General features: G+C 33.2%; 1 long non-coding RNA gene across 1 annotated transcript; it reads left to right on the forward strand.

Annotated features, from left to right (window-relative positions):
- Positions 1-589: 589 nt before the first annotated feature.
- LOC106069155 (uncharacterized) lies at positions 590-13724 on the forward strand. The gene is made up of 6 exons (XR_008776414.1): positions 590-664; positions 3437-3484; positions 6319-6408; positions 7351-7440; positions 7778-8120; positions 10011-13724. It is a non-coding gene; the product is annotated as an uncharacterized LOC106069155 (long non-coding RNA).
- Positions 13725-17419: the final 3695 nt, after the last annotated feature.

The raw sequence follows: 17419 nt of genomic DNA on the forward strand, positions 1-17419 counted from the left end.
TTAAGTTCACTAAAAAAAGACTGCCTTTGGCATAGGTTCGTCTTCCATACGAGATACGTGCCCTGCCCAGCGTTACTGTCGGACCATAAGAAGTACCTCTATACTGTCCATACCGGCGTTCGCAAGGACATCGCTGTTTGTAGTGCGATCTTGCCACCGTATGTCCATGATGGATCGCAAGCATCTTTGGTGGAAGTCTTAGTTGTTTTCTGTATAGAGTTCATGACTCAGAGCCATGTAGAAGGGTTGAGAGAACCACCGCCTGGTAGACATTGATTTTTGTAGGCAGGCGGAGCGATTAGTTCCACCAAACTCTCGCCTGAAGGCGTCCAAAAGCGCTACTGGCATTAGCCAGACGGTAATCAACTTCCTTTGAAAGTGAGGCGTCATTTGATCTATAATCTATAGTAGGCTAGAATCTACTCTAGGCACATATTTCACGGTGAAATTAGAACAAATGCTGCCAAAGTTTGGAAAAAATGATGTCACTAAAGCCTATATATTAAGATTTGGCCCGGTAGGTTATTATATAACCCGTTTATATGTGCCAAAAAAAAAAAATCCTTTAAAATAAAATACTCTAGGTTGACAACACCATGTTGATAGTAAATCGACAAAAAAAAATGGCGGCTCACTAAATACAGGCTTGCAGTAACTTCAGCAAGTGAATAACTCTTATCATACTCTATAATCTATATCTATACTAGAATAGATCTCTATAAGCTTTAATGATCTATCTGTAAATCTATAGTCTAAATCTAGACCTATATAATCTAGATAATCTAGATGTAGATCTATATATGACGTCCTTTTCGTAACACTGAGACACAGCACACATCACATTTCACACTCATCACACTGACACAGTGACAGTGTGACACAACACTCTTACACTACACTTACAGTCACTCACAGTGACACTGACAATCAAAGAAACATACGAAACATCAAATCAAAGGTTCTTTATAATCTTTATTATTTACTTGATCTAGATCTATTTATTATTTTATAGAATCTAGATCTAGTAATCTAGATCTAGAGTAGTTTATGCTATTCGGACACCTATAGTCTATAGGCCCAAATTTGAAAGTTTGACTTTGACAGCGCATTATTTTACAATGGTTTGACATAGAAAAGAAAATGACGTATCAAAATCTTCTTTAGTTAAAGGAGAATAAGGATGACTACTTATATTTGTTCCCCAAACCTATATTTGTTATTATATTTAAGGTCAAAGAGGCCGTATGTTTTCATTTAATTCGGACACATTTGACCCACATTATTTGATTCCGGAGACCATAATTTATTTCGGACAGTCTCTATATTTAGGCATCAATAAACTCAGATTTTAATTCTATATTAACATTAACTAAATTTTAAGATCCCCAGGCATAGCCCCTCAAATGAAATCATTACGATGTTTTCAAACTATGCATAAATACGAACACAAAAAATAAAATTATGAACACACTTATTCTACCAAAATTAGGTCACTGGAATAGTGATTTCTGCACCGACTTTTAGACTTATTTTATGTTTGTTTATTTTATGTGTGTTGAATGTTTGGGGTTTGCATGATTAGATGTGTGTTGAATGTTTGTGTTTTTTTTTTGTTTATTAATTTAATAAATTTCTAATACAGGATCTATGATCTTTTGTAGTATAGTAGGCCCCTACAGGTTACGATAGCCATTCTTGCCTAACTGAATCCTCTATATTCTCTCTATATAAATCTAGATCTATCTAGTAGGTCTAGATCTAAGCATTTAACTTCATTCAATGTACCAAGCTCACTCCAAACATTTGCCCATTTATTCTTTATTTAAAAAAAAACAACAACAAACGAACAAATATAATATAAGATCATTTTTATTGATGTCCAAAACTGGCTGTCCGAAATAAATTTTGGTAAGAAAATCGTAATTTAATTCGGACACAGTATTAATTTTTTTTTGGTATGGTATGGAAACTTGGCTTATGAATCAAATAAATTAGCTCCAAAAACAGAATAAATATTGCCGGGCTCATTAGTATAGACTTAGCCAATCAAAAAATATAGTCTTAACTCTAGGAAGAGGTAAAGTCGTCCGGGTAACATAGGAAAAAACAACAACCTGACTAACAAATTTGAAATTCGTTTTTCTTACATAAAAAGACAGCTAAATGGAAGGAAATTGGGTCACAATCATTGGAAAATGGACAAGCACATTATACAGCGTGCTAGTTTTATAATACATATTAAAATAATTATTTAATGACCAAAAAAAAACAGCGAATGTCCGAATTCATGTAATGTCCGAAATAAATAAACTACTATATGTATTATTTATGTAGAGTCTAGACTCTAGATCTAGACTACGACATAGGAGACATAGATCTAGTAGTCTATGTCAAGTATGTCACTATAGATCTACATACATTCTGCGTCTCTAGTAGAAGTCACGACTCACGTAATAGCGTAAACTAAAAAATACCTAGATTTACTATGACTATAAATTATAATATACTATAGACATAGACTAGTCATAGAGCTAGATTTTATAGATCTTATCTATGTCTATACGTCTATACCATATATATGACTATAGATCTAGATTCTAGTTTTAAAAAATAATCTCTGCATATCAACTAACTTAGTAACTAGACTTTCTTAATTAAAGCTAGGACCACTCGGTCCAGTGAGTACACCAAGTGACTATTTTAATTTAGAATAAATATATTTTTAAGTACCAGTAGATCTATATCACCCTTGCAATGCAAGCAGCAATGCAATACAGTTGGACCATGATAAACCCTACCTTATTATATAGTGTGTGTAACCTAAATTAATACATTCTCTATATTATATAATGTATATATATACAGAATCTAAATTACTGGTATTACCATTTTAACAAAGCAAATTATAAATATCTCTTTGAAAAGATGACTAAGGCCTTTATTTGCTTTTCCATATTTATAAACACCATACTATTTAACTAGATCTACAGGTTGTCTAGTTTCTCAGATAATGAAATGGAAATTAGTATAAAAAATAGTTTTAATACAAAAAATGTTGTTTTTTTCTTCTAGTCAACTTAAATTTGTTTCATCTCCATAAAAATTAAAGTAAAGATCTCTTTCAGACCTTGTGGTCTACAGGGCAGATGATGTAAAGGTCATCTGTTTCAGTGGTCTATGGTTAACAAGGGTGTCATGTGGCCAGCACAACGACAAACCGCCTTTACTTTCCCCAAACTTATGTCAGGTACCCATTAGAGCTAGTGGACTCAGAGACGCCCAAAGATTCCGAAATAAAAACCCAGTCTTCACCAGGATTTGAACCTGAGACCCTTGGATCGGAAGCCATAAACTTTACCGCTCAGCCACTGCACCTCCTTCATAAACAAAGTTTATTTCATTTAGTTGAAACGATTTCTGTTATCGTTTTCCTCAGGCATTGTGAAGATGTAGACCTTGTCCAAGCTGCAGTTTAACTTTGTTAGTAAGTTTCTTTCATTATTTACTAAAGAAATTAAGATAAAACTTTAAAAAAAAAATATTAATATATTTTCTAAATCCCAATCTTTTCTTAAGTAAGACTTTATTACTATCTAGACACATCACTAGATGAAAAGATATAGCTAGTTTAGTTTAGTTCCCTTAAATAATTGCTAACGCTATTTCTCCCTCACACATTCTCTGATCAATTGATTCTTTAAACAATTATTTATTGTACCTAGCAAAACATGAATCATAAACGAAAATACTCAATTAGTCAATTAATTATTGGTAATTAATTATTTTCATTAAAATCAAAAGGGAAATAACTTGTACATTATTTGTGGCAGTGGCGTAGCTAGCCATGTGCGGGTGGTGCGGGCCACACGGAGCATCAAGTGATGAGGGGGCATCAAACTAAGGACAATTTAAACTTTGTCAGTAAAAACTACACATATTACAAACACAGACTATTCTATCTGAAATGTAATTTAAACATTTATTTATTTATTAAGCTACTTTGTTAATATCCTCTATTCTTTCTAAACTTAAATATTAACTGAAGACTAGCCTGACTTGACTAGGTTTGTTTACATGTCTTAAGGAAACGCGTAAATTTAAATATTAACTTAAGACTAGCCTGACTTGACTAGGTTTGTTTACATTTCTTAAGGAAACGCGTAAACTTAAATATTAACTTAAGACTAGCCTGACTTGACTAGGTTTGTTTACATCTCTTAAGGAAACGCGTAAACTTAAATATTAACTTAAGACTAGCCTGACTTGACTAGGTTTGTTGACATCTCTTAAGGAAACGCGTAAATTTAAATATTAACTTAAGACTAGCCTGACTTGACTAGGTTTGTTGACATCTCTTAAGGAAACGCGTAAATTTAAATATTAACTTAAGACTAGCCTGACTTGACTAGGTTTGTTGACATCTCTTAAGGAAACACACTTTTACACGTCCACGTTACTTTCTTCTAAGGAAAATAGCAAACGGCAAAAAAGTTTTCAGAAAGTGTTACTAGCTCAATAAAACAAACAAAAATCCCTATTTTGCTTCCCTTGCATACTCTTTTGACAAAATGAAGTATTAGCTACATCAGCATTTAAAATCCAATAAAATTGATTAAACGATAGATGGAGGTTATCACCAATAACTGAAAAAAAAAGAGACCAGCAGAGCTAACAATTCAGCCGGCTGTGAGGAAATTTGTCTTCGTGTTAATATCGTTATTCACAGCGATGGTCGAGATTTATTGAAACAAGAACAAAAGTGGAAAGATTTCAAGAAGAGAGTCTTAAACATCATTTGTTTTCTCTCAGATCAGAATCTGGCATCGTGGGCATCATGAAAAAGTGAAAGAAGAATTTAAAGAACTAAAATGACGTCAGTTTTTTTAAATTATTGAAATTACTATTCTAGTGGAATCCAATCATGAAGGAATATTGGGTTTGAACCAAACTTACAAAAATACAAAAGAATTTATTGTAATTATGGGTGGTCATGAAGTAAAACAAGGCAACTATTTCTCGATTATTTTTGACTTTATACCTGGCATCTAAAAGTTGGATCTACCTTAAAGTATTTACAGTAATGGATACTGATGAGTACATGTTTGTGAGTCTTTCGTCGACTTCATTGACACTAAGGATAAGCATGCTTCTGGAATCACTGCAATTATTTTAGAGAAACTACGTATTGCTCACAAATAATGGACTGCGGAGGTCAAGGCTTTGATATTGCTGCTGTCATGAAAGTTCAACACTAGAGTGTCCAAAAGAGTATTGTATAAGAAAATCCTAAAGCAGAATTATTGCCTGCTCAAACCATTCTCTAAAACTGGCAGAGTTAGATGAAGTCGGATGTAGTTATATTTTCCGATATACTCTATCATTTCTGGAGGCATCACTGAAACCAGTATTACCTTTGTTGAAAGCATATGCTGAAACCTGGGGATTAGTGCGTAAGCTCTACGTATTTGACACAAGAAATAAATGAAGATTCTGTACTAACACACAAGAAGAAAGAACTACAGAGGGAAATTTATCTTTTGTTGTACCGGAGTGTTGAACAAATTATCACCAAATTTGAACACCTTAAGATGTGGCTGATAAATTTGAATTTATGTCACATCCCAATCTTTGGATCCTCAGATTGAAATAAATCTTTACATAGCTCCTAGCGAATAAGACAAAATCAAATATCGTCTGGAGCGAAAGAGGCTGCAACGATTTAACAAAAGTTTCTTCAGAAGTTCCAATTTAAAAAAAAAATAAAAACCAGGTGAGCATGAGTTTTAAAAAAAATATCGCCTTGCTAGCTCTGTCCCTAATAGCGTCATCTTGATTCGCATATATCTGATGTTTGTGTCTACATACACATAGAAGTTTTTTAAAAACTAAAGTTAATCAAGAATTATTTGCAACCATCGATGACTAAATTACGACTGACTAACTTGGAAATTTCATTTATTAAACAAGAATTGGTGGGGAAAAAATTTATTTCGCCAGCAAATAAAAAATGTAGAATTCATTGGAAGCTTTTTTTTTTTTTTTGTGTTAAATTGATGTTATTTTGAGAATTAGCAATACTTTAGCAATAACTGCACATTATCGGGGGGGGGGGGGGGAGACATCGTTTTGCTGTTATGTTTCATTTTTTTTTGGGGGGGGGGGGCATCACGAGGAACTCCCGCACAGGGCATCAAATACCCTAGCTATGCCACTGATTGGTGGATATAGTTTCAAGGACTTTAAAGGAGTCCTTCCCTTTTAGATAAGCTTTGTTTTTTTTTTTAAAGGATTTTTAATATTTTGCTTGTTCATCTCTAGAATTTTGTTTTCTACAATGAGTGGTCCCACAAAGTTGGTTTCAGATGCCAGTCCTAAGACGGTTACAGTCACCCAACCAGAACTAGTAGTGTAAGTAACTTTTATACCCAGGAAGCCTTTTTTGGCTTAAGAATCAATTACCATAATAATCTAAAACCATAGATTTTTTCTTTTCTATTTAATAAGTGTTAGTTACAGTGTTTTTATTTATTAGGATGCATATATTATAATAAAAAGTGACTTTAATCTTTAATTATTTTCTTTTTAGTTATACCAAAGCTATAAAATAAATCCTCAGCAATGGACTTTTGCCAAACTCAGGACAAACTTCTTCATTAGTATTAGTCAACACAGTTGTCTAATGGAAGTTTTTCAAGCTGTCAAAAAGAATAATAATAATTCTCTCTCTCTCTGTATAACCAAGCTAATGGAAACAGTATTTCTCAAATGTATTTTTCTCACCACTCTTTTGTAATGAAACAAACCAATCTCATAAACTTGTCTAGTTCCAATTCTAACTTATTACTGTATACTATCAACAGTGCTTAGTAGATAGTAATCTTGTGACCTAAGTGACATCATGCAGCACTTTCTTAACTTTTCATTAACAGGTCACATGACTTATCCTTCTTTACTTTATTTCTGACCAAGAGAATCTCACCTCAACCAAATTCATGCAAGGCTTTTACCACCCCTTTAGTTATTTGTTTTTCTATGCTTATTGAGAATTAATGCCCTATAGACTATCGACATGCATCTATGAACACAGACGCCTACAAGCATGAGTACCAGATAAAAAGATTACATTGCAAAACAAATTTCCTTAATTGAATATTTCATGGGTTATAATGTTATTCCTAAATTAATGATTGTTGGTAGTTGGTGTTTCAGAACGTAAAGTGTATTCAGGTTCTGCTGTGTAGGTCTGGTGACATTTATAAAAACTGTACCTTAAGTTGACCATCTGGCTGGAACTAAACATAAACATAAACCCAGGCAACGAGAATAATTTTCTCTTCTGTTTCTTTTTAGGATTAATTTGTCTGAAGACTGTATGGTAACAAAATCAGTGGACAATGTTGGTTCCAAGAAAGTTGTCTGCAAACAGCCTCATCTAAAAAAGTATTTTTATTTTTCTTTGTTTCCTTGTTTTGTTGGGGTTTTTTTTTTGCGTACGAAATTTTTTTAATTTTTTTTTTGTGAAGAATCTAATAAAGAACATTGTAATCTTTTATTCAATTTTTTCTCCAATTAGATTTTTTTTTTCATGAACAACTGACTTGATTGAATAACATTGGAACTACTCTTTTCATTTGACATTAATGATCATCTTCTTAGAGGCTCTTTGCCAAAATAAAATTAAAAAATTAAGTCACATGAGATCAAACTTCAATAACACTGACTTTCACATCACAAAGAAAGATTACCAGGAAGTTTTTATTTCAATTTGTTATTGCAGAAAGTCCTCTGGAACCAAATCCCAAGTTAGAACTGAATCTCCAGCTGGAGCCAAATCCCATGAAAAGTCAGAGATGAAAATGGCATGCTGTACCTGCCTTAATTGCTGTATTGATAGCACAGATGATTGTACCCTGCTGCTAGGGGTAGTTTGCTGCTGTTGTCTTTTGCATAACGAGTAGACTCAATCAACTGTTTGAACTTAGCCAGCAATATTATGTGATGGTTGTAACCTTTGATTGGGACAACAAATCTATTGAATGATCCCAAGACTGGCGTCTGCTAGAGTTGTGGTACTGCTGTTTGATAGAGAACATAAATGCTCAACTAGTGACTACAGTGTGGTAGGTCAAATCTCAAAATGCAAATGACTTTTAATTATCGCTTTTAAAAATGAATGGAAATTGGGGCTTGAAAATTCTGATAGTAAATATTCTCAGAGGTGAGGAGGCGGGGTTTCTTTTGAACACTCTATGAGTTGACATTCTTAGTATAGCTCAAGTGTATGTCCAGGATGCAGAGGTACTTTAGGGGAATAGAAGATCTATCTTTCTCTCTTTGCAAAAGGAGTAATACAGTAGAAAATAAATAATAGCATACTATTGATTAAACCTGGGAGTCTAATCTTATTTATTCAAAATTATTCTTTGTTGGTCTAATTTGTCTGTTAATAATTACTAAAACAATAGAAATTAATTGTTTAGCAGAAATATTTACTTTCATATGCATAGTGTTTGCAAACTATTTTAAATTAAGGATAAGTACTTTAAAGTCGACCCTATATTTAGAGTCTCTGAACCAGCATGTGTCTAGGCATATCATCTTCTAGGCTAACTTCCCTCATCTATCTGCTATGAACTGGACAGGTGTGAAGTTCATTTATATAGCCTGTTGGACAGCATCTGGTCAACAAAAAACACAAAAGTAAAACTGAACTAAACTAAAATCAGACCTGCCTACCGTTACGCAAAATGCGTATTCGTTACGCAAAATCTCCAAAAAATGACAGTCAGTACGCAAATACGCATTGAACCCGTCGCGTTACGCTTTTCGTATCCTTTTTTCCCCCCTCTCTTGACTAGCTTACGAGCGGTCACGGAGGTCACGCTAAGCCGTTTTGTTTTGTTGGCCGGGGGGGGGGGGAACAGAAAAGGTGGGGGAACACATTGTGTCCAGATCTATACGTTGATTGGTTCTTAAAAGCCATTAGATTTAGTCTAGAAATGAAGAACGCGAGAGTGAGGGAGTGGCGGGTTGGTACCGTCAGTTAGCTGATACACCAACGTGACTTTTTTTTTTTTGTAAGTTCATTAGTAGAAATTAATTATGTTGAATCCCTGATTCCCGTATTCATTTGTATAGAAAAAAATATCGAAGTGCTATCGATTCAAAACACATTGAGTGACATTGTAGATATCTAGTCTAGATCTAGATCTGGATTCTAGATCTAGAATCTAGATAACTTGTTATACAGGAATAGATCTAGCTAGACATTACGATTGATGATTACGTTATGTCATGAGTCTCTACATTACTCTACAATCTAGATCCAATTTAGTTGCAGTATGATTTAGATTGACTAGATCTAGATCGATAACATCTACTACTAGTACTACCATCTAGTCTAGATCTAGACTAGGTTAAATTCTTAGTCATAGTATAGAATAGATCAAGGATGAAGGTAGGCTTACGAAAGTTTGGAGTAGACTTACGTTTGTAGCGGATTCACGGCATCGGTAACACTCTTGAGCCCAGATCTAGAGTAGATTATATTCATTATATAGACATAGATCCAAATCTAGTCTAGATATCATCTCTATTGTCGTATTGATTTAGATTGTAGATCTAATCATGACATCTAGATCTAATATTATATATATATAATGAATATATATATATATATATATGACAAAATAGTGGTTCGCATAAGTGTTACACATTCTGGTGCCAAAATACGCATTTTGACCATCAGCGTTACGCATTTGGACTTTTTTTGGTAGGCAGGTCTGTAAAATGTAAATTTATTATTTGTCATTAATGTTGGTGAAAAAGGTTTTTTAGGCCTCCTTAATGGACTTGCAACATCTTGGGATGTCTAATCTTATGGGGAAATTAAATTTTTTAAAATTTAAAGCAGTTCCTATTGTAATCATTATGAAATAACAATTCGTTCATGTCATAAAAGAAAAAGAATCAGATAATTATTTTTTTTATATTTTTTTTTTTACTTACAGGATGAATGGCTTCACTAACATACTATTGATGAAACCTTCAAAAAAAGATTTTTATTCTGCACCAAATATAAAATGTTTTTTTGAAACTATAAAACATATAAGCAATAACTCCAGTGGCGGACAAATATATTAATCACTATTGAATTGTTTCCCTGGAAAGTGGGCTGCCTCCTTGTAAAAACAAATATTCTTGCCACTAGTAATATCATAGTCTATAGCTTTCTGAGTTTCGCAGATAGTGTAAAAATATTTTATCTGTGCTTTTTAGTTAAAGCATGATTCTCTTTGTCTATTGTGTATCTGACATTATATAAAAGGCGGTTAATTTTGATGCAACTCGTGATCTAGTTAAAATTTTTACATCTGTTGTTTTACACTTATTTATAAACTGTACCCTAAAGGCTATGTAATCAAGCTACTAGTTAATAAACTCCAAAGTTTGACCAGAAGAAAAGTGACAGCTTTTTGTTGAAACTGATTTTATTTTCTTTATGTTTTGAGTAAAAATGTATAAATATTTTACCGGTGTATAATTGATTTTCCCCCCTGTGTTTAATAAATAAAAAACAATGTGATAAAATAATTTATTAAAGAAGAAACTTTGCATGAACATGTTAGTTTTTCTGTTTTTGTTTTTTTAAAAATGATTCTCAAATATTGGTATATTGCACAATTTTAGCTAATTTTGACTTATTTTTTTGTTTACACTAGATGTCTACATTTAATAACATGTTTTTATTGACATGTATTTATTGACACTAGTTGCTTATATTTATGAGACATTTGTCATATAGTCAGCTCACTCTGCAAGCTTTGTACTTCTTTTACTACTTGTAGTCTCATTTTGCCATGTAATAAAGTTATTTGTAGAAACAAATGCATCTATTGATGTCCAATTCTACTTCCATCTCTTGTTAAAGTTATGCAACAAACATTTTTTTTTATGGCTTCCTTTATGCTGATAGACTGAGTTTTAAAAAATGTATAGTGAAAAAAAAAAAAGCTTTTATAATGAAATGTGTTATGAGGTACCGTACTAGATTGGTTTCAGAGGCTGTGAATTAAATGGCTTTAGAGGATACTGGTTGCAAACAGTTAAGTTTTCAAACAAAAATTGGAGGCAGGGAATAAAACAACAACTCAATATAGTGTTCCAGAACCACCCTTGGTAACCAATAATCTGTAATGTAGAAATAATATATTTATTTATGCATTTATACATTATATTAAGGCTTTATACCCGCTCCCCTCTTAGCTTTTATGCTGCATAAACCTAGGTAGGCTACTGTGCTGTACATACGTACAAAATATCATCACAGTGGTCTGGTCAGTAAATGTTAGCACAGCTAACAATTGTTCAGTAAATAAAAGAACAAACATATTGTAGATATTAACCATTTACTGTAATTCATATCTATTTTATTATTTATAACATTTCTTTATTGTTAGAATTAATATTAGTAATATATTTTTTTATACATGGGATTTTTTCATGTAAAAATACATAAAATATATTTATTTTCAACCATTTGAATTTTGCAGAAATCCGCCAAAAAAAAAAGCAAAGATCCCTGAATGATTTTTCCCTTTAATTAGTTTCTTATTAAAACTAAACAAAAAAAGTGAAACTGCAAAAGCTGAAGCAGGAAGTGACAAAGGATCACTGTGTCTTTTCCTGTATAACTTGATGTTGGCAGACCAGTGTTGCAATTGAGTTTCTAGTCATTGTTTTAAATACCCTGTCTAATGATGAGTTCCACATATCTATACTCTCATGATACTTGGGGTTATTTCTGTGTGAAAAAAAGATTTTTTTTTTTAAGCTCTGTACATCTTGAGTAACTATCATTCTAAGTATTTTACCCCTGATGATATAGAACTAGAATATTTTTTTTTATTAGTTCTTTTCATAATTGAAACCCTAAAAGATAAAGTTTTATGGTTGTTACCTTGACTAACTGATTTGATAACTATTTAGTCTTTATCTATATTTGAAATGTGCCTAGAGTTTTTTTCCAGGTGTCGTCACACTTTTCAACAAAGCTGAATTCACTGAAACCTTTTAAAACTGTGTCTTGGTTAAGGGCCGCCATTGAAAGTTTAAGCCTTTGACACGTTATACATATACCACACCTGGAACCATTCAATCTGTCCTTATAACTGTATAGCCCCATAACAGGAACCTGTTCAGTGATACCAGATAGTTTTGGTACTTATAGATTTGGTCTCAATGTATGTATGTATATATATATGCACATTATATACATGCACTGCATAAATTATCTCGTATAGAGTACAATCATAGTGTTTGAAACTTTTGTGTACACATCTACATACAAATACACATATATATATATATAAGTTTCAGACCTTTTTGTAGATTGGGTTTTGTTCACAGATCAACTTCTATTTTATGACTAGTTTGTATTAAGATTCATTGAATTTTTTGGTTGTATCTGTGGCTAGTCCATCCCAACCTTCATCCTCCCTCTGCCTTTCATTTTTCTGGGTTTTTTTCCATGTCAAGAATGTTGCTTACTTAATGCCTATCTACGCAAAGATTTTTGATCACTATAAGTAGTACTGAAAGATAACCTATGTTTGTGTGTTAACTTTCAGATGTATAAAATACCTTAAATCAGTATCTTTTGTAATTCGAGTATAAATGTCTTTATCTTTAAAAAAGTAGTGCCAGGTTATAGCAATAATATTGTAATATGGGGACTGCCCCAAATGTTAGCAAACACTAAACATGTTTTGGTTTTCATGCTTTATCTCATAATCAAAATGTTTAGTCTATGGCAGAAAAGACCACAAAAAAAAAAATCGATTTTCCAAAATACTTTGGAACAAATTTTATTAATTTTTTTTTCATTTTTTTTTTAAATACATAGATTCCATAATTTCAATGTGTATTTTGTCATTTCAATTGTTTAACATTTAGAGCTTGAATAATGTTACAAATGTATTTTTGTAATGTTCTGTTTTGAATTGATGTAGGTCTTACTTGTGATAAATATACAGATTGGCACGTTTTGTTGTACTGAATAATTCAATCTAAAGTTATAGATACTGTCCCATCTTTGTGTATTTTTTGGTGCTAGTGTCTATTTCACTGGTTCTGTTGAGAATATCTTTTTCATCGGTTTCTATCCTAATAACTTTCTATATCAAAAAACAATTTTTCTGTCTTGTGTTTGTACATTCTAGCAGACATTAACCTTTTCAATTTTTTAGACGTCAAAGAAAATGTGGTTATTGTAAACAGAATTACCAACAGAAAATACTAAATATTTTGTATAATAAGCCTGTCAACTCATATGTTTAATTTCCTTCTTTTATTGTCCCGTCCTTTTCCTTTTATCTACTTCTAGTAACCAAATGCCTTCATATAATCCCCATGGCTGCTTTAATATCTATTTATATAACTGACCTTTTTATATAGTTGTTTTTCATTTAATATATATATTTTTTAATTGGCATTTACTAATATACATGCCTTATTTGGGCACAATGAGAGTTATATGTTCTTTGACTCTACAAGTCTCTAGCAAAATTTGTATTGTTTTCTGAAAGGCTTGCATATTTTAATTTACAGAATTTGACAGATATTTTATTGATATATTTTATTGTGCACAATCTCAATAGTCATGTAGCTTAAAGTTATTTTCTGCACCTGTTGTATCATTCAAGGCAATAAAAGAGCCAACTGAACAGCACTTTCTTCCTCAGTGTTTATTACGTTTAGGCTATTGGGGGGCACAGTGATGTCAATGGATAGATTAAAGATGTAATCAAATATAGACTATGTCTGTACTGTGTCAAATTTATTGTGTTCCTTTATAAAATTGAATTTTTGTCCTGGACAGTATAAATGGAATTTGCCCCATTACTGTGCCTGGTCTACACAGTGGTTCTGAAGGTGAAGATTAATAACAGTAATATCCCATAATAGTAAGTCCCAGTGAACTGGGAGATTCAAATATTTAAAATTCTGTTTGTATAATATTTAAATGCTATAACCACTATTTAAACTAGTGAAGAAGCTTTGTTTCCTGGTCATCTTTTAGCCTTATCATAATTTAGCTTAGTTACAAAATAAGAGGTGGAGAAAGTCTACAATTAAGATGTATACACTGTTACAATAAAAATGTATTTCCTTATCCATAAATATTTTTTCAAGGATACTTCATCCTTTTATTAAATGATTATTAGAAAATACATTCATTCTTAGTACCCAACTGGCTAGTTTTGGAGTTGTCTGTCTACAGACATTTAGTACCCAACTGGCTAGTTTTGGAGTTGTCTGTCTACAGACATTTAGTACCCAACTGGCTAGTTTTGGAGTTGTCTGTCTACAGACATTTAGTACCCAACTGGCTAGTTTTGGAGTTGTCTGTCTACAGACATTTAGTACCCAACTGGCTAGTTTTGGAGTCTGTCTACAGACATTTAGTACCCAACTGGCTAGTTTTGGAGTTGTCTGTCTACAGACATTTAGTACCCAACTGGCTAGTTTTGGAGTCTGTCTACAGACATTTAGTACCCAACTGGCTAGTTTTGGAGTTGTCTGTCTACAGACATTTAGTACCCAACTGGCTAGTTTTGGAATTGTCTGTCTACAGACATTTAGTACCCAACTGGCTAGTTTTGGAGTTGTCTGTCTACAGACATTTAGTACCCAACTGGCTAGTTTTGGAGTTGTCTGTCTACAGACATTTATTTGTAAACAAAGAGCGGTCTTTTTCATTTGAAAAATCATTTGACCTTATTGTTACTTATTGATCATTTCTCACAACTCGCCTTCCACCTGGAAGTCGGAGGTAACTTGGGGTAACTTGTTGGGACGTCAATTCAGATGATCATGTCTTAGGGGAGAATCAGAAATCCCTCTAACATTGCATTAAGTTTGACAGACCATACGTCTAACGCAATCGTTACCTCTTGAGTAATATAAAAGCATTTCACTTGGGAAAATTCATTTCAGTATGAAATCCTTTAGTTAACTCCCCTGTTTCGTTAGGACATTTGCGACCAGACCTCTTTTTTTTTTCCCTGGAGGAAGAAGAAATATTCGAAATATATTGAAAAAAAATTCTACGTCAAAATATACTTCATTCAAAAATTATTGGAACAATTAAAATCCAAGACTGCTTTATTGATCCTTATTGAAAATGTTTTGTCATTACATAGGCTTTAAAAAAAAATTAAAAACTACATTCCACAAGAGAGAAAAGACACAACATAAATAAATGCCTTGAGAGACTACACACAGAAGCCTTGATCATTTTCACAGTCTTTAGTCAACTGATGATAGGCCTATACAACATAGTACTTTTAAATATATATTTTTCTCTTTTTGTACTAAAGTTTTAATAATGATATAGTACCTTCATTGTACTGCTCTATGGCTGACATCGTTCTAATCATAGCTAATGCACAGGCATTCATTTTTTATGAGGATCAATAGTCAATATATATATATATATATATATATATACAATTTGTAATGCAAATTTTATCAACCATGAAGCTTTTGCTGTGGCATTTTAGGATCTCCCAAAGACCAATCATAGATACACAGCAGTGTCCACAGGCACTGTAAATATCAGACGCTGTTACACTTTCACCATTCTCTTACTTCTGGTGTGTATGCCATCTGCAAATCAAAACCTTTCCTATATGCTTGCTCTCCACGTGGATCTATCCAGTGCCATGTTTTGCAAACCGTTCGTGTCGATTTCGAAAAGCTTCATGTCGCTTTCGCATACACCAGTGTACTTGAAAAGTCGTGCCATGTTGCCCATTGCCTTGGCTATCCAGTTGCTGATGTCTTTATCCAGTAGAACATCGTTGGAGATGAAGGAACCAAGATAATAAAAATGTTCAACAATTTCCAGTGATCGGCCATTAACGGTCTCTTGAGGTGCAGTGCTTGTGTTCTGAACTAGTATTTTGGTCTTGCTTTGACTAGTATTTAAGCCAAACTTCTGGCATGGAGCAGATTGTCAACCAATCTGGATACAATGAAGAGTTTTCCAGGGGCTCTTGTATGGAGAAATACGTTGATGTCGTTCTAAGCATATTGCAATAGGAAGGAAAAGAATAATCCAAACAGTGTAGGTCAGAGGTTCTCAACCGGTGGATCGCGACCCCCTTGGGTGTCGAATGACGATTTTCCAGGTGTCGCCTTAGACCATCGGAAAAAAAGATTTTTTGTCTTAAAAACTTGACATTGTACATTTTTTTTTTCAGTTTTTTTTTTGTTGTATAATTGTCATTTGAGAATAGATGTTGCAAACAACGGAATAAGAATCATTCCAAACTTTTATTTGTCGTAGCATAAGTATTTGTAACAGTTTAAATGACTTCATAAAACGGTGTGTCGAACACAACGTTACACCATTACTGAATCAGATTTTAGTTCCATGGGGAAATTTACTCATCCGATTATAATGAGTAGGCCTACTCGACCATAAAGTTCTAGACTATGATAGAAAAAGTAATAGTTTCGTTATGGAACTACCCGTGAAAGAAAATAAAATAGAATGACGATTTGGTTTTAGTTGTTAAGGCACGATTAGGGATTGGTTATTTGTTTCGGAACTAGGGGAAGTTTTGACTTAGAGACAATGACTTGACTGGTAAAAACAAGACTAGGTTTTAGGAGGAGATAGCGAAATATCAGCCAATGTAAACAGACTACTTTCGGGATGGCTTGGAGATAAGAAGCTTGTTATGAACGTAGAGAGTTAGCTGACATTCGACCGTTCCCTTCGTTACTATTAAATTTCTTGTTCGACATTCATTATCAGCGTCGACTACCTTCTATTGATTGTTCGGCCTTTCGCCGGTGTTATTTCGTTGAGTGTTACCTCTGTTAGGTTTATCCGATTTACATTAGACATCGCGGAAGTTTCTAACAACTTCAATGGTTATCAGAATCAATGAATCTGAACAATTTGAAAGTCATTTTGATATCAAACATCCGAGCATGGCCGACTACGACACACAGTATTGGAAACCAGACTTTACTGCTGGCAAATACAATTAAATAAACAAAGCAAACAGTCGTCAAGCGGTTGAAGCTTTTTATTTGGTGGCCTTCAGAATAGCTAGAACTATGGAACATCACATCAGAACTGAGGACTTTCTGTTGCCAGCAGCCACATACGTTGTTTGAGTAATGATTGGAGCCGAATTAGTTAGATCTACTCAATTTAGTTTAATCTAATGACAGAATAGCTGACATGTCTGGTGATTTATTGACCAGATACTCCTGGAAATGATATAACTCTGCCTTTGGTCCCGTCTGGGCGTCTCGGTTCTGGACACATCTCTCCAACTGTCCCACCATTTTTCCCTTTTGCTTAACATAGGCTTTCGAATAACGGCGCCATGTATATACT

Source organism: Biomphalaria glabrata, chromosome 2 (genome assembly GCF_947242115.1).
Source record: "Biomphalaria glabrata chromosome 2, xgBioGlab47.1, whole genome shotgun sequence".
Lineage (NCBI taxonomy): Eukaryota > Metazoa > Mollusca > Gastropoda > Planorbidae > Biomphalaria > Biomphalaria glabrata.